The following is a 19695-nucleotide window of genomic DNA, read 5'->3' as shown; positions in this document are numbered from 1 at the left end:
AGAAGCTACAGATACACATGGGACATTGAAAGTAGTTACAACTGTGATATAACAATCGTTTCCACAACATGGAGTTCATTTCACTTAGAATCATCTTATGTGTTCATAAGGGTATAGCTATTGGGCTCTTGTGATGCTCTTCTGTGACTAGCCTAAACCTGTACTAATTATTCCCAATAAGGGAGACCATAGAGTCCATGTTTCTTTGGGTCTGGCTCACTTCATTTAGTATAATTTTTTCCAAGTCCTTCCATTTCCTTACAAATGGGACAATGTCATTCTTTCTGATAGAGGCATAAAATTCCATTGTGTATATGCACCACATTTTCCTGATCCATTCGACTACTGAGGGGCATCAGGGTTGGTTCCAGATTCTCGCTATGACAAATTGTGCTGCAATGAACATTGTTGTGCTGGTAGCATTACTGTGATTTTGTTTGTGGTCTTTGGATAGATACTCAAAAGTGGGGCTGCTGGGTCATAGGGGAGTTCTATATTTAGCCTTCTGAGGAATCTCCATACTGCTTGCCAGAGTGGCTGAACCAGTTTACATTCCCACCAACAATGAAGTAGGGTTCCCTTTTGGCCACATCCCCTCCAACAATTGTTATGGTTAGTTTTCTTGATATAGGACATTCTTACTGGGGTGAGATGGAATCTCAATGTTGTTTTGATTTGCATTTCGTTTATGGCCATTGATTTAGAGCATTTTTTCATATGTCTCCTGGCCATTCTCATTTCCTCATCAGAGAAGTCTCTTTGTAAGTCTTTAGCCCACTTGATGAGGGGCCTATCGACTTCAACAGGTCATCAAAAAAATCATACACCATGATCAAACTGGATTCATTCCAGGGATGCAAAGTTGGTTTAATATATGCAAGTCAATTAATGTAATTCACCACATCAACCGGAGCAAGGTAAAGAACCACATGGTTTTATCTCTGGATGTGGAAAAAGCGTTCGATAAAATCCAGCACCCATTTATGCTAAAAGCCCTGGAAAAACTGGGATTCCAGGGAACATTCCTGAATATAATCAAGGCAGTTTATGACAAACCAACAGCAAGCATAACTCTAAATGGGGAAAAACTAAAGCTATTCCCTCTTCAACATAGTACTAGAATTCCTGGCCAGATCAATTAGGCAAGAAGAAAATATAAAGGGGATCCAAATAGGAAAACATGAAGTTAAACTTTCTCACTTCACAGATGACATGATCCTATACCTAAAGAATTCCATAGACTCTACCCACAAGCTACTAGAGCTGATCCAAAACTTTGGCAAAGTTGCAGGATATAAAATAAACCTTCAAAAATCAACGGCCTTTCTCTATGCTAACCACCCAAATACAGAGGCTGTAATCAGGAAAGCAACTCCTTTTGCAATTTCCCCCCAAAACATAAAATATCTAGGAATAACCTTAATCAAAGAAGTGAAAGACCTCTTTGATGAGAACTTTAAAAGCTTGAAAAACGAAATTAAGTCAGAACTAAGGAAATGGAAAAACCTCCCATGCTCCTTGATTGGGAGGATTAATATAATCTGAATGGCAATATTGCCAAAGGCTATCTACAAATTCAATGCAATACCCATTAATAGCCCAACACCATTTTTTTTTTTTTTTTTTTGGCCAGTCCTGGGCCTTGGACTCAGGGCCCGAGCACCGTCCCTGGCTTCTTCCCGCTCAAGGCTAGCACTCTGCCACTTGAGCCACAGCGCCGCTTCTGGCCGTTTTCTGTATATGTGGTGCTGGGGAATCGAACCTATGGCCTCGTGTATCCGAGGCAGGCACTTTTGCCACTAGGCTATATCCCCAGCCCCCAACACCATTTTTTAATGAAATAGAGGAAGCAATCCAGAAATTCATATGGAACATTAAAAGACCTAGAATAGCAAAAACAATCCTAAGCAGAAAGAATGGTGCTGGAGGAATTACAATACCCAACTTCAAGCTGTATTATAAAGCTATAGTAATAAAAACAGCTTGGTATTGGCACCGGAACAGGCCTGAAGACCAATGGAACAGAATTGAAGACCCAGAAATGACCCACAAAACTACGCCTACTTAATCTTTGATAAAGGAGCTAAAACAATAGTATGGAAGAAAGATAGCCTCTTTAACAAATGGTGCTGGCAAAACTGGCTCAACACATGCAACAAACTAAAACTAGATCCTTATATATCACCCTGCACCAAAATCAATTCCAAATGGATCAAAGACCTCGAAATCAAAAAAGACACCCTGAAAATACTAAAGGAAGGAGTAGGAGAAAGACTTGGGCTCCTTGGCACAGGACGGAACTTCCTTAACAAAGACCCAGAAAGGCTACAAATCAAAGAAAGGTTGGACAAATGGGACTGTATATATTTTTGTTGTTGTTGAGGAAAGTGCTTAGTTACATTAAGGTTAGCCTTAAACTCTTGATCCTCACTCCTTTGTTGCCTGCAATCTGAGACTACATATGTGTACTACCACAGTTGTCTCACAAAAGAAGTGTGAAGGGTGAGGGAATTCTGAACAGCCAACGTGACAAGACTTCACAGAAAATATGGTATTTTGGTCCTATTTTATTTTTTGTGTATATATTTTGGAAACAAAAAAAATGATACATTTTTAAACTGCTTTGTCAAATGGCAACTCCTTTGTATAATTACTTAAATATAGGAGGCAGGGCAATATAATCACAAACTGCCTCCATTTGTTGCTAACAGCAGAATTCTCTAATTTATCTATCAGGAATCAGTCATTTAAAATAGATTTTGGTGCTTTATCATATTTCATTTTGGGGAAGGATCATGCTTTTCTGACATGCTAAAGATAAAATTTTCTATCAAGTGTTCAAAATATATAAAAGAACATACTTTTGAAAACTTCTGTATTGTCTCCCGCTGAATATAATAACCAACTGGCCATTATCCACATCTTCCTGAGTGACTAGACAGAGTGTACAGTACTGAACTTGATACTTGGTTTAGATTTTTAATACGTGATTTCAAATTCATGTCAAAAATAGTCAGCAAACCTTAATCTCTTGTATCATCCTTGACAGCTTGTGTTCTTGACTAAAACTAAATCATGGAGCAGACTTAGTTGCTTTTTCACATAAAGATTTAGTTTCAGCAAAATCCTTGCTATTCAGTGAGTAAAACAGATCAACACATTTCTCTTGATTTGATATAGCCTTAAGAACGAAATCCATGGCAACTGAATGGTGTAGCAAAATATGAATCATTTCTGCTACTCTTAGGGAAGCAGGGGAAACCTTACGGTGGCACACTGAAGAGAGGCTGAAATGAGAAGAAAAAATACATATGTGTCGATGTTCATTGGAGAAATTGGTCTTTAGTCCTGTTTCCATGATGAGTTCCTGCCTGGTTTTGGGAAGAGGATTATACTGGCTTCGTAGTTTGAGAAATATTGGTGTGAGTTCTGCTTTGAAGGCCTTGTAGAATTCTGCTATGAATCCGTCTGGACCTGGGCTTTTCTTGGATGGTAGATCACTTATTGCCCTTTATACTTCAATATTGCACATGGGTATGTTTAGAAGTTTTAAATATTCTTGGTTGAGTTTGTGGATATAAATTTTTTTCTAGGAAATCATCCATTTCTTCCAAGTTCTCAAATTTGTTGGCATAAAGGTTTGCAAAATAGTCCCTTATTGTGTTCTGAATTTCAGGTATTTCTGTGGTGATGTTACCTGTTTCATCTCTTATCTTGTTTATTTGAGTGTGCTGCCTTCATTTTTTGGTCAGGTTTGCTAGGGGTCTGTCTATGTTGTTGATTTTTTTTAAAGAACCAACTCTTTGTTTTGTTGATTCTTTCGATGGTTTTTTTCTTCTCTAATTGATTTAATTCTGTTTTGATTTTAATTATTTGCTTCCATCTATTGACTTGGGGTTTGGCTTGTTCAAGAAAATTAAGGTGCTTCCTTAAATTATTGAGTTGCTGTTTCTCCAGTTTGTTGGTGTATGCACTCAGAGATATAAATTTTCCTATGAGTACTGCCTTTGCTGTGTCCCAAGGGAGCTGGTACTTTTTGTCCTCATCTTGGTTAAATTCCATAAACATTTGAATTTCCATTTTACTTTCTTCAATGACCCACTGATGGTTCAGCAGTGTGTTGTTTAGTCTCCATGAATTGTACAATTTTCTGTGGTGGCTGTTTGAGTTGAGCTCTAATTTTATCCATTGTGGTCTGAGAGAATGTAGGAGAATGTAGGGAATGGTTTTGATACTTCTGAATTTGTACAGATTTTCTTTGTGCCCTAAGATGTGATCTATTTTGGAGAAGGTTCCATGTGCTTCTGAGAAGAATGTGTATTCTGTTGTTGCAGGGTGGAATATTCTGTAGATGTCGGTTAAGTCTAGTTGGTCAATGCAATAGTTTAGTTCTGTGGTTTCTTTGTTCAATTTTTGGCGTGTTGATCTGTCCAGAGGTGATAGTGGAGTGTTAAAGTCCTCAACTATCAATGTGTTTGGGTCTATGAGTGTTTTTAGAGTCAGTAGTGTTAGTTTGATGAAGTTGGGTGCTCCTGTATTTGGTGAGGAGATATTTAGGATGGTTATACCTTCCTGTAGGAGAGATCCCTTTACTAGTATGTAGTAACCTTCTTTGTCTCTTCTTACCTTTTTTAATTTGAAGTCAATTTTTTCTGATAATAGGATTGCAACTCCGGCGTGCTAACGGGGACCATTTTCTTGATAGATTTGATTCCAGCCTTTCACTTTTAGAAGATGTTTACTTTTGCTGGATAGATGTGTCTCTTAGTGGCAGCAGGAAGATGGATCTTGATTTTTGATACAACTTATAAGCCTATGTCGTTTGATTGGAGAATTAAGTCCATTAATGTTGAGAGTTAGGATTGAGAGCTGATCATTTGTCCCTTTCATTATCACTATCTTGTTAAAAGCTGTGTCTTCCCATTTCTTGTTCTGTTATTCTGGTTTACTATTTAGGGTTCATTTCTCTGTCTGTATTGTGATCTTGATTATTTTCTCTGTTTAGTACATCTTTGAGGATTTTCTGTAAAACTGGTTTGGTGGAGATATATTGTTTCAATTTTTCCTTACTGTGCAAGACTTTTATTTGACCTTCACCTATGAATGAGAGTTTAGCTGGGTACACTATTCTTGGTTGGTAGTTATTTTTATTTAGGGTTTGGAATACCTCATTCCAGGCTCTCCTTGCTTTTATGGTCTCTGCTGAGAAGTCTGGCTTAATTCTGATTACTTTTTCTTTTTTTCTTTTTTTTTTTTTTAGTGTGCTTGTTTTCTTTTCCCTAACAGCTTTAAGGATTCTTTCCTTTGGATTCTTGATTCTGCTCTGATCACAATGTGTCGGTGGGATGTCGGGTTCTGGTCTGAGTGGTTTGGGGTTCTAAATGCTTCTTGTATTTGTATAGTCCTATCCTTCTGGATATTTGAGAAGTTCTCTGCTAATATACTGTTAAATAGGTTGCCTATTCCATTAACTTTTTTCTCCAGGATTTCCTCAATACCTATTATCCTTAAATTGGGCTTCCTGATGGTGTCTTGGAGCTCCTGGAGTGATCTGTTTTGTCAACTGGATTGGTTTTGTATTGATTTTTTCTCCATAGATTCTAGGGAATCTTCAGCTCCTGAGATTCGATCCTCTGCTTCAGCTAGTCAGAACTACACGATAGCTACTAGATTTTGAACCAATTTTCCTTCTGACTGGCCTTTCCTGATGACTTCTATGTCATCTCTTAGGTCTTCCATGGACTTCCTGGCCAATCACCTTCAACAGGTCATCAAAAAGATCATACACCACGATCAAACTGGATTCATTCCAGGGATGCAAAGTTGGTTCAATATACGCAAGTCAATTAATGTAATCCACCACATCACCCTTAGCAAGATAAAGAACCACATGGTCTTTGCACAGCACCTTGTAAAAAAAAAAAAAAAAAAAAAAAAAAAAAAAAAAAAAAAAAAAAAAAAAAATTTATGTTCAATTGATAATAAAAAAAAAAAAAAAAAAAAAAAAAAAAAAGTAGTTCAAAAAAAAAAAAAAAAAAAAAAAAAAAAAAAAAAAAGAACCACATGGTTATATCACTGGATGCAGAAAAAGCGTTCGATAAAATCCAGCATCCATTTATGCTAAAAGGCTTGAAAAAATTGGGATACCAGGGAACATTCGTGAATATAATCAAGGCAATTTATGACAAACCAAGAGGAAACATAACTTTAAATGGGGAAAAACTAAAGCTATTACCTTTAAAATCAGGAACAAGACAGGGATGCCCACTCTCTCCCCTCCTCTTCAACATAGTACTAGAATTCCTAGCCAGAGCAATTAGGCAAGAAGAAAATATAAAGGGGATCCAAATAGGAAAAGATGAAGTTAAACTTTCTCTCTTCGTACATGACAAGATCCTATTACTAAAGAATTCCAAAGACTTTACCCCCAAGCTACTAGAGCTGATCCAAAACTTTGGCAAAGTTGCAGGATATAAAATAAAACTTCAAAAATCGATGGCCTTTCTCTATCCTAACTACTCGAAGACCGAGGCTGAAATCAGGAAAGTGACTCCTTTTGCAATAGCCTCAAAACATAAAATACCTAGGAATAACCTTAATCAAAGTAGTGAAAGACCTCTTTGATGAGAACTTTAAAAACATGAAAAATGAAATTAAGGCAGAAATAAGGAAATGGAAAATCCTCCCATGCTTCTGAATTGGGAGGATTAATATAATCAAAATAGCAATATTGCAAAAGGCTACCTACAAATTCAATATAATACTTATTAATATCCCAACATCATTTTTAATGAAATAGAGGAAGCAATCCAGAAATTCATATGGAACAATAAAAGACCTAGAATAGCAAAAACAATCCTAAGCAGAAATAACAGTACTGGAGGAATTACAGTACCGAAATTCAAGCTGTATTATAAAGCTATAGTAATAAAAACAGCTTTGTATTGGCACTGGAACAGGCCTGAAGACCAATGGAACAGAATTGAAGACCCAGACATGAACTCACAGAACTACGCCTACTTAATCTTTGATAAAGGAGCTAAAACAATAGTATGGAAGAAAGATAGCCTCTTTAACAAATGGTGCTGACAAAACTGGTTCAATACGTGCAACAAACTAAAACTAGATCCTTATATATCACCCTGCACCAAAATCAATTCCAGGGCTGGGAATATGGCCTAGTGGCAAGAGTGCTTGCCTCCGACATATGAAGCTCTCGGTTCAATTCATCAGCACCACATATATGGAAAACGGCCAGAAGGGGCGCTGTGGCTCAGGTGGCAGAGTGCTAGCCTTGAGTGGGAAGAAGCCAGGGATAGTGCTCAGGCACTGCGTCCACGGCCCAGGACTGGCCAAAAAAAAAAAAAAAAAATCTATTCCAAATGGATCAAAGACCTCGAAATCAAGCAGACACCCTGAAAACACTAAAGTAAGAATTAGCAGAAACACTTGGGTTCCTTGGCGCAGGAAGAAACTTCCTTAACAAAGACCCAGAATGGCTGCCAATCAAAGAAATGTTGGACAAATGGGACTGCATCAAACTGCAGAGTTTCTGCAGGGCAAAGGACATAGCTCGCAAGATAAACGGAAAGCCCACAGATTGGGAGAAGATCTTTACCAGCTATTCAACGGACAAGGCCTCATATCTAAAATATATGCAGAACTAAAAAAATTACCTTCCTCCAACACAAAACCACAAAGAACCAATAGCCCCTCATCAAGTGGGCTAAAGACTTGAAAAGAGACTTCTTTGATGAGGAAATGAGAATGGCCAGGAGACATATAAAAAAATGCTCTACATCACTGGCTATAAAAGAAATGCAAATCAAAATAACATTGAGATTCTATCTCACTTGTTGGAGGGGATTTGGCCAAAAGGGAACTCTACTTCATTTTTTGTGGGAATGTAAACTGGTTCAGCCAGTCTGGTAAGCGGTATGGAGATTCCTCAGAAAGCTAAACATAGAACTCCCCTCTGACCCAGCAGCCCCACTTTTGGGTGTCTATCCAAAAGACCATAAACAAGATCACATTAAAGTCACCAGCACAACAATGTTCGTCGCAGCACAATTTGTTATAGCTAGAGTCTGGAAGCAACCCAGATGCCCCTCAGTAGAAGAATGGATCAGGAAAATGTGGTACATATACACAATGGAATTTTATGCCTCTATCAGAAAGAATGACATTGCCCCATTTGTAAGGAAATGGAAGGACTTGGAAAAAGTTATAGTATGTGAAGTGAGCCAGACCCAAAGAAACATGGACTCTATGGTCTTCCTTATAGGGAATAATTAGCACAGGTTTAGGCAAGTCACAGAAGAGCATCACAAGAGCCCAATAGCTATACCCTTATGAACACATAAGATGATTCTAAGTGAAATGAACTCCATGTTATGGAAACAATTGTTATATCACAGTTGTAACTACTTTCAACGTCCCATCTGTACCTGTAGCTTCTATTATTGATGATGTTCTTGTATCACCTTCCTGTGGTTGTGCCTACACTATCTCTGTAATCTTATCTGAGTATATTGGAAACCATGTATACTGGTATTAGAAGTAGGAAATTGAAAGGAAATACCAAAATTGAGAGACACAGGGTGAAAAAGACAAAGAACTACAAAAGCAATACTTGCAAAACTGTTTGGTGTAAGTGAACTGAACACCTCAGGGGGGAAAGGGAAAGGGGGAGGAGGGAGGGGGGTTTGAGGGACAAGGTAACAAACAGTATAAGAAATGTATCCAATGCCTAACATATGAAACTGTAACCTCTCTGTACATCAGTTTGATAATAAAAATTTGAAAAAAAAAGACATAAAAAGAAATGTATCCAATGCCTAACGTATGAAACTGTAACCTCTCTGTAATTCAGTTTGATAATAAAATCTTAGACTAAAAAAGAAATCAAAATATATATATATATATATATGTATGTGTGTATATATATGTATATGTATATATATGCCATTGGCATTTTGAGCTCCATTGGTAAACAATGCTATAGGCAGTTAATCTTAATGATTCTTCTTTTATGGATGGAGAGACTAAAGCAATGACTCATACTGTCACCTAAATATTAACATCACTCTCCTCCTCAATTCATGTACCAAGGATATTATGAGAACCAGATACTGGTTCCAGAGGCTGAATTGTTCAATAAATAGAGGCAGTCAGTAAAGTCTAATAAGGCAACAAGGGCACTCCACTCATATGTTTTTAGGCTTCTTGAAATCTTTAAATCATTTTTAAATATAAAAGCACTCATTTGGCTGAAAAATATTGGCTCTTTTCCTTTTAGGCTTGTATTCCGTCACTAGGTTCTGCTCTTCTGAATAGAGTTATAAAAATTGGTAATTTCTAAAACAGTACATGGTATATACCAGAGAGATAAAGAGACACACAGATAGATATAAAGAAACATACCATACAGTGTGCTGCTATATTCAGAGAACACTTGAACAACTCTAATCTGTTTGACATTTATTTTGTACCAGAATACTGTAGGACCTTTACATGCTTGACTTACTTAACCCTCATCAATACATTGCTAGGTGATACTATATTTTTCACTTGCTTCTTAACTGGAAACTAAACCTAAGCAGTTTAGACCAAAGATGCAATGAACTATTACATACCAACTTCTATTTTCTATAGCATTTCTAAGTAATGACTGGTTAGGAAGCATATGCAAAACCTAATAGCTAATTACTAAATACAATCCCTCCACCCTGTGTAATTCCTGATATTATAAAAATTATTTCATTTACTTTTTAAAAATCTACAAATGGCCATACACGGTGGTAACAATTTAGTATGTCTACATATATACAGTGTTTTTTGATAAAAGTCACCTCTTCCATCATTCCCTCTCATCGTCCCTTTCCTACACCCATCGCATCGGGCTTTCCACTTCCTCTTTCACATATGTGCATTGAGTATTATGACCACCTGATTCCACTTTCCTTTACCCATTCATCCAACCTTTCCCCCTCATGTCCACATTCAAAACATGTTTCAGTATTCTCATATTCATTCTGTAATACTTGGGTGCTTTTTAAAAAAAAATTAAATTGTAAGATTGAATATTCCCAGTGTCCAAGTATAAACATTTTAACTAATGCAATAATAAAGCCTTAGTCTAGAAAGACAACTCTATAGAAATGATTGTCTTTCAGTGAACTAAAGATATGTTCAAAGTAGAATTGGAGTGCCTTTAGGATCTATTCTAGGAGATCAATATAAAGATCAACAAAAACACATCTTAGCTAATAGCTAGAAGGATTGCTATGTATTATAATTTTTTAAACAAATATGTTACCCCTGGCATTGCATCTGACATTTTAATCCAGGTTCTTTCAGTACTAACATGTGAAAACAAACAATACTTTTTCCTTTAGCTACATTTTACTTCTGTTTGCTATCACACTTTTAATCATTTCTTCTAACTATTTCTATAAGCTCAAGTGGTTTTAGTTCACTTGTCACTGCCTACTGAAATTCTGTACCTTAGGGTCAATACAGGAGGGATTTAAACACATCCTGAAATGAATTGGCCTGTGGACACTACTGATAGCAAAGATTTATTATTTGGTAAGAGTAATTCTCTCACCAATGAGCAAGTACAATGGGCTATGTTTTCTGAATCAGAAAAAAAAAAACAGATACATCCATCTAACATAGGTTCTTCTAATAAGATGGAATATATATTAGTTCTATCAATAAAATATATGGCACATTATCAACCTCTGTGTGTGGAGAGTATGAGCGGTTTGAAAATAGAAAAACATTTTTATTTCCTTCTTTGTTCTTGATGATGAGAAAGAAGGATATTGCACTCTATGACAATTTTTAAATTTTTCCTTCCCTCACCAACTTGTGCCAGCCTTCTTTTCTTTAAGCTACACCCATTCAACCTGTTTTAATTTAATTTTTATTTTATTGTCAGAGTGATATAGGGAGGGGTTACATACGTAAGGCAATGAGTACTGAGTACATTTCTTGTCATACTTGTTACCCCCTCCTTCATTTTTCTCCTACCTTCCTTCCCCCTAGCCTGTGCCCTGCCCCCCGTCCTGTCCCAAGTTGTACAGTTAATTTCCAACGTATTATCTGGTGAGTATCTCTATTGCATTCGTTCACCCTTTATCTTTGTATCACCATTTTGATGTTCCCCTTCCCTTCCCTAATTCAGAAAAACCCAGGGTACCGAAATCAAATACAGTAACATGTTTGGTTTTTTTTTAAAAATCAGGAATAAAGTTTACCAAGCACTTGTGGAGTATAGACAAATGTTGCATAATGTCTGCTTAAAAAGGAGTTCATAGTAAATTGACAGAAAAAATTAGAGAATTTTGTCATTTTCTAAATTTTATAAAGCCAAATGCATCATTGTAAGATTAGTAGCTTTTAAAATGTGTGACTACAAATGGGGAAAAAATGCAAATGGTGAACTAATAGTGTATAAAAATGAGTAGATGTGGGAAAACTGCTATTGAGAACTTGAGATTTCATTTTGTCACAGTGGGTTTTAATGCTGATGATCATTCCTGAATTTTATGAATGTGTTGGGAACTCTCCACATCTTTGCAAGTGACTAAAATTCTTACATTTGCTATAATTTAAACCACTATGGAAAGGGCAAAAAATTCATTCTTATTACTCAGATTTTTGGCTTTGGACTATAGGTCATTCTAAATATGTATTACTTGAGAAAAACTACAGACATTTTACATACATGACATATGTAAAAACTTAATTCATACATAAATTATTTAAAATATTAAAGAAAGAAGAGGCTGTCTTTCTTCCATCCTATTTTCATAGATACTTTATCAAAGATTAAATAGCCATAGATCTGTGGGTTCATTGTGGGTCTTTAGTTCTGTTCCATTGGTCCTTACACCTGTTCTTGTGACAAAACCAAGCTGTTTTTTATTACAATAGCTTTGTAATACAACTTAAAGTTTGGTATTGAAATTCCTCCAGCACTGTTTTTTTCTACTAAAGATTTTTTTTGAAACTCAGGGCCTTTTATTGTTCCATATGGATTTCTGGATTGCTTCCTCTCTTTCAGTAAAGAATGTGTTGGGATATTGATGGGTATTGCATTGAATTTGTAAATAGCCTTTGTCAATATTGCCATTTTGACATTAATCCTCCCAATACAGGAGTATGGGAGATTTTTCCATTTCCTTAGCTCTGCCTTAATTTCCTTTTTCATATTTTTAAAGTTCTCATCATAGAGGTCTTTCACTTCTTTGGTTAAGTTTATTTCTAAGTATTTTATTTTTTTGAGGCTATTGCAAAAGGAGTTGCTTTCCTGATTTCAGCCGCGCTCTTTTGGTTGTTAGCATACAGAAAAGCCATTGAATTTTGAGGATTTATTTCATATCTTGCCACTTTGCCAAAGTTTTGGATCACCTCAAGTAACTTGGGAGTAAAGTCTATGTGGTTCTTTAGATATAGGATCAGGTTGTCTGCAAAGAGAAAGAATTTAACTTCGTCTTTTCCTATTTGGATCCCATTTATATCTTCCTCTTGCCTTATTGCCCTGACTAGTAATTCTAATTTTATATTGAAGAGGAGAGGAGAGAGAGGAAAACCTTGTATTGCTCCAGATTTTAAAGGAAATGGCTTTAACTTTTCAGGATAAAGTATAATGCTCACTGTGGGTTTGTCATAGACTGCCTTTTTTATATTCAGGAGTGTTCCCTGGAATGCCAATTTTTCCAGGGCTTTTATCTTAAATGGGTGCTGGTTTTTATCAAACACCTTTTCCACATTTAGTGATATAACCATGTGATTCTTTACCTTGTCCCAGTTGATGTGGTGAATTACATTAATTGACTTGCGTATATTGAACCAACTTTGCATCCCTGGAATGAATCCAGTTTGATCAGGGTGTATGGGTTTTTTTTAATCACCTGTTGAAATAGATTGGCCAGAATTTTGTTGAGAATTTTTGCATCATTGTTCATCAGGGAAATTGCTCTATAGCTCTCTTTCTTTGATGAGTCCCTGTCTGGTGGGATAAGGGTTATACTGGCATCATAGTATGTGTTTGGTAACAAACTTTCACTTTCAATTTCATTGAAGACTTTCAGAAATATTGGTATAAGTTCTGTTTTGAAGGCCCTGTAGAATTCTGTTGTGAATCCATCTGGACCTGGACTTTTCTTGGATGGGAGATCTCTTTTTGCAGTTTCTATTTCATTGCTGGATATGGGCATGTTTAGTATGTTTGAATCTTCATCGTTAAGTTTGGGCATATCAATTTTTGCTTGGAATTCATCCACTTCTTCCAGGTTCTCAAACTTATTAGCATAACTATTTGCAAAATATTCCCTTAATATGTTCTGAATCTTGGTTGTTTCCATGGTAATGTTTCCTGTTTCATCTCTGATCTTATTTATTCGGGTGTGCTGTCTTCATTTTTTGGTCAGATTCATTAGGGGTTTTTCCTATTCTTTTAATTTTTTTGAAGAACCAACTCTCTATTTTGGTGATTCCTTCTATTTTTTTTTAACCCTAAGTCGTTTAATTCTGATTTAATTTTAATTTTTTGCTTCCATCTATTTGCTTGGGGTTTGGCTTGTTTTTTTTTTTTTTCATGGAGCATGAGATGCTTCCTTAAAGTTGTTGAATTGGTATTTCTCCAGTTTGTTGATGTAGGCACTCAGAGCTATAAATTTTCCTCACAGTACTGCCTTTGTTCCATCCCAAAGGAGCTGGTATTTTGTGTGCTCATCTTGGATTAATGCCATAAACATTTGAATTTCTGTTCTGATTTCTTCAATAACCCACTGGTAGTTCAGCAATGTATTGTTCAGTCTCCATGAGTTGTGGGATGTTCTATTGAGGCTTTTTGAAATGAGCTATAGTTTATTCCATTGTGGTCTGAAAGAATTCAGGGGATGATTTTGATACTTCTGAATTTGTACACAAGTGCCTTATATATCATCCTCCACCAAAATCAATTCCAAAAGGATCAAACCTCAAAGTAAAATTAGGTACCCTGAAAACACTACAAGAAGGAATAGGTGAAACACTTGGGCTCCTTGGCACAGGATGAAACGTCCTTAATAAAGGCCCAGAAAGGCAACAAATCAAAGAAAAGTTGGACACATGTGACTGCATCAAACTGCAGAGCTTCTGCATGGCAAAACACATGGCAAAACAAAACACTTGAAAGATAAACAGATTGCCCATAGATTGAGAGAATAACTTTCCTAGCCGTACAACAGACAGGGGCCACATATCTAAAATGTATGTAAGCACAAAAAAATTAAATTCCTCCAAAACAAACCTCAAAGAACTAATGGCCCCCTTAACAAGTGGGTTAAAGACCTAAAAAGAGACTTCTCTGAAGAGGAAATGAGAATGGCGAACAGACACAAGAAATACTCTACATCACTAGCCATAAAAGAAATGCAAATCAAAACAACATTGAGATTGCATCTCACCCCAGTAAGAATGTCCATTATCAGGAACACTAATAATAACAAATTCTAGAAGGGATGTGGCCAAAAGGGAACCCTACTACATTGTTGGTAGGAATTTAAAGTTGTTCAACCATTCTGGCAAGTGACATGGCGATTCCTCAAAAGGCTAAATATATGGCTCCCCTATGACCCAGCAGCCCCACTTTTTGGCATCTACCCAAAAGATTACAAGCAAGATCACACTAAAGCCAGCAGCACAAGTATGTTCATCGCAGCAAAATTTGTCATTGCTAAAATATAGAACCAACTCAGATGTCCCTCAGCAGACAAGTGGATCAAGAATATCTGGTACATATACACAAAGGAATTGTATACCTCTATCAGAAATAATGACACTGCCCATGTGTAAGTAAATGGAAGAACTTGGAAAAAATCATATTTAGTGAAGTGAGCCAGACACAAAGAAACATGGACTCTATGGATTCCCTCATATGGAATAATTAGTACATATCTAGAATAGTCCTAGTAGCAGATCACAATAGCTCAATAGCTATGCCCTTATGAACACATAAGATGACGCTAAGCAAAATGAACTCTAAGCTAAGGAAAGATGTGGTATATCACTGTTGTAATTATTTTCAACATACCATGTGAAACCATACCCTTTTTTCTCTCATATTATCTTCCTTTGGTTTTACCCCTGCAATCACTGTACCTGATTTTAGTACCCTGGTTACTGCATATACGTGTATTGGAACTACGGAAGGGAAAGGGAATACCAAAATTTATATATATATATATATATATATATATATATATATATAGAGAGAGAGAGAGAGAGAGAGAGAGAAGTCTTGTGAGTGGGAAAAAAGGTAAAAAGACAAACCATTGCAACAGCAATACTTACAAAACCATTTGTGTAAACCAATCGTATAACTCATGAAGGGGAGAAAAAATAGTGAAGAGGGAGGCAGGAGAAATGAGGGAGGAGGTAACAAGTTGGATAAGAAATGTACTTGCCTTACATATGACACTGTAACCCCTCTGTACTTCGCTTTGACAATAAAGAAGAAAAAGAAAGAACAATGCTTTCAATTGCTATGGTAAAATCACTTTCTAATGAAACTTCAAAAATGTCTTAGAAGTTTAACATTGCTGTTATATTGCTATATTGTATTCCAGTTTATTTTTAAAATTATAGTAAAATTATAGCAATAAATTTATTTCTTAGTTTTATATGGCATTCAAAACATACAAAAGCACTTTTAGCTGAAAAATGGTCAAATTCAAAGTGGAAAATTGTTGATCCTAATAGTCTCAAATTCTAAGGAAGGAAGAACAGAATCTCTTAAAAATGATTATTTTTTATTATTAATTAAATTTTTTGACCAAGCGCTGTGCAAAGGGGGGTACAGTTACATAGTAAGGTACATTTCTTGTGATATCTGTTACCAATTCCTTGATATAATTACATTAACAAGCTACAGCTCTTCTCAATCATCACCTGGTAATCTATAGAATTGTTTACCAAGTCGCAGGTTATTATCCCTTAAAGAAGCTAGATCTGTCTTAAATCAGCTTTCAGACTTTGCTTTTGACAATTTACTAGTATTTTACCAAAACTGTGATATAATTGCATTAACAAGGCACAGCTCTTCTCAATCAGCACCCGGATATTCCCTTACATATATTTGCTTACCAAGTTCCCAGTTATACTCTATTAACCAAGCTTGATCTGCCTTAAATCAACATGCAGACATTCCTTTTGACAGTTTTCAAGAAGTTTACCAATTCTTCCATATAATTCCATTAACAAGCTCAAGCTGTTTTCAGTCACCACTAAGATATTCCCTTATATAGATTTGTTTGCTAAGGTCCTGGTTATAATCACTTAATGAAGCAAGATCTAGCATAAATCAGCACGCAGACATTCATTTTGACAATTTTCGAGTAGTTTACCAATTTCCTCATATAATTACATTAACAGGCTATCGCTGTTCTCATCACCACCTGGACATTCCTGTATATAGAATTGTTTATGAAATTTCCGGTTATAATCCCTTAAAGAAACTAAATGTCTCTTAAATCAACACACAGACATTCCTTTTGACAATTAATGAGTAGTTTACCATTTCCCCTATATAATTACATTCACAAGCTACATGTGTACTCAATCACCAGCCTGACATTCTCTAATACAACTATAATTTTTTTTAACAAGATCACGGTTATAATCCCTTAAAGAAGGTAGATCTGTATTAAATCAGCACTCAGATATTCCATTTGAAAATTTCCTGGTATTTTACCAATTCCCCGGTATAATTACATTAACAAGCTACAGCTGTTCTCAATCACCACAAAGATATTTACATATAAAACTATAGAATTGTTTACCAAGTTTCTGGTTATTATCCCCTAAAGAAGCTAGATCTGTCATAAGTCAGCAAGCAGACATTTCTTTTGACAATGTATGAGAATTTTACCAATTCCCAAATATAACTGCATTAACAAGCATAGCTGTTGCCAGTCACCACCCAGATATTCCCTTATATATAATTCTTTACCAAGTTCCAGGTTATAATCCCTTAAAGAAACATGATCTGTCTTAAATCAGCACGCAGACATTCCTTTTGACAATTTATAAGTATTTTGCCATTTCCCCAATATAAGTACATTAACAAGCTCCAGCTGTTCTCAATCACCATATGGACATTCCTTTATAGAACTATAAAAATTTTTAACAAGGTTCCGGTTATAATCACTGAAGAAGTTAGATCTGTTTTAAATCAGCACCCAGTCATTCCTATTGACAATTTCCTAGTATTATAACAATTCCACAATATAATTACTTTAACAAGTTATAGGTGTTCTCAGTAACCACTCAGATAGTCACTGAAACAATTATAGAATTTTTTTTACCAAGTTTCCAGTTATTATAACTACAAGAAGCTAGATCTGTAATAAATCAGTACCTGGACATTCATTTTGACAATATATGAGTATTTTGCCAATTCCCAGATATAATTGCATTAACAAGGCACAGCTGTTCTTAGTCACCACATGGATATTCCCTTATGTACAATTATTCAAAAAGTTCCTCGTTATAATCCATTAAAGAATCTCAACATGTCAAAAATCAGCACCCAGACATTCCTTTTGACAATTTACAAGCAGTTTACCAATTCCCTGATATAAGTACATAAACAAGCTCCAGCTGTTCTCAATCACCACTCAGATATTCCCTTATATATATATATATTTTTTTACCACATTCCCAGTAAAAATACCTTAAAGAAGCTAGATCTCTGCTAATTATTCCCTATAAGGGAGACCATAGAGTCCATGTTTCTTTGGGTCTGGCTCACTTCACTTAGTATAACTTTTTCCAAGTCCTTCCATTTTCTTACAAATGGGCATAAAATTCCATTGTGTATATATACCACATTTTCCTGATCCATTCGTCTACTGAGGGGCATCTGGGTTGGTTCCAGATTCTAGCTATGACAAATTGTGATGCGATGAACATTGTTGTGCTGGTGGCTTTAGTGTGATTTTGTTTATGGTCTTTTGGACAGATCCCCAAAAGTGGGGCTGCTGGGTCAGAGGAGATCTTTATGTTTAGCCTTCCTGTGGGTGTACCTACACTATCTCTGTTTCTTATCTGAGTATATTGGAAACCATGTATACTGGTAAACAGTGGTATATAGGTTAAAAATACAAACAACTACAAAAGCAATATTTGCAAAACTGTTTAGTGTAAATGAACTGAACACCTCATGGGGAGAAAGGGAAAGGGGGAGATAAGAGAGGGCAATGAGGGACGAGGTAACAAACAGGACAAGAAATGTATCCAATGCCTAACATATGAAACTGTAACCTCTCTGTACATCAGTTTGATAATAAAAATTTGAAAAAAAAAAGAAGCTAGATCTGTCTTAAATCAGCACACAGACAATCTGTTTGACAGTTTTCCAGCAGTTTAAGAATTCCTTGATTTAATTACATCAACAACCTAAAACTGCTCAAACAGCACGTGGACATTCCCTGATATAGAAATGTGTAACAAATTCCCAGATATAACCACTTGAAGGAGCTAGCTCTCTCTTTAATCAGCACACAGACATTATTTTTGACAATTTATGAGTGGTTTACCAATTCCCTAATATAGTTACATTAACATGCTACACCTGTTCTCAATCACTACCCAGACATATTTAGAATTGTTTACCAAGTTCCCGGTTATATTCCTTTTAGGAAGTTAAATGTCTCATAAATCAGCACGCAGACATTCCTTTTGACAATTTACGAGTATTTTACCAATTCCCCGATATAACTGCATTATAAAGTTACAGCAGTTCTCAATCACGACCTGGATAATCCCTTATATACAATTGTTTATCAAGTTCCTGGTTATAATCCCATAAAGAAGGCAGGTCTGTGTTCATTGATCATGCAGACATTCCTTTTGACAATTTATTAGTTTACTAATTCTCTGAAACATTTACATTAACAACCTACAGCTGTGGTCAACCACCATCTGATATTTACTTCTACATCTATATAATTGTTTACAAACTTCGGATTATTATCCCTTAAAGAAGCGAGATATGTCTTAAATCAGCCCACAGACTTACCTTTGACAATTTATGAGTATTTTACCAATTCTCCAATATAAGTATATTAACACGTTACAGCTGTCTTCAGATACCATCTGGATATAAACTTGTATAGAATTGTTTACCAAGTTCCCGGTTATAATCAATTAAAGAAAATAGATCTCTCTCTTAAATCAGCACCCATATATTCCTTTTGACAATTTACAAGTAGTTTACCATTTCCCGACATAGTTACATTACCAAGTTACAGCTGTTCTCATTCACCATCCGGATATTCCTTTATAGAATTGTTTACCAAATTCCCATTCATAATCCCTAAGGAAGCTATATGTCTCTTACATCAGTACACAGACATTCCTTTTGACAAATTGCGAGTAGTTTACAAATTCTACATTAACAAGCTACAGCTGTTCCCAATCAGTACCCGGATATTCCCTTATAGGACTATAAAATTGTTTAACAGGGACCCGGTATAATCCCTTAAAGAAGTTCGATCTGTCTTAAATCAGCATGTACACATTCCTTTTGACAAGTGTCAAACAGTTTACCAATTGCCCAATATAATTACATTAACAGGCTATGGATGTTCTCAACCACCAACCCAGATAATCCATAATAAAGAAATGTTTACCAACTTC

This window comes from Perognathus longimembris, chromosome 12, assembly GCF_023159225.1.
Source record: "Perognathus longimembris pacificus isolate PPM17 chromosome 12, ASM2315922v1, whole genome shotgun sequence".
NCBI classification, from domain to species: domain Eukaryota; kingdom Metazoa; phylum Chordata; class Mammalia; order Rodentia; family Heteromyidae; genus Perognathus; species Perognathus longimembris.
This window is presented reverse-complemented; position numbering follows the sequence as displayed.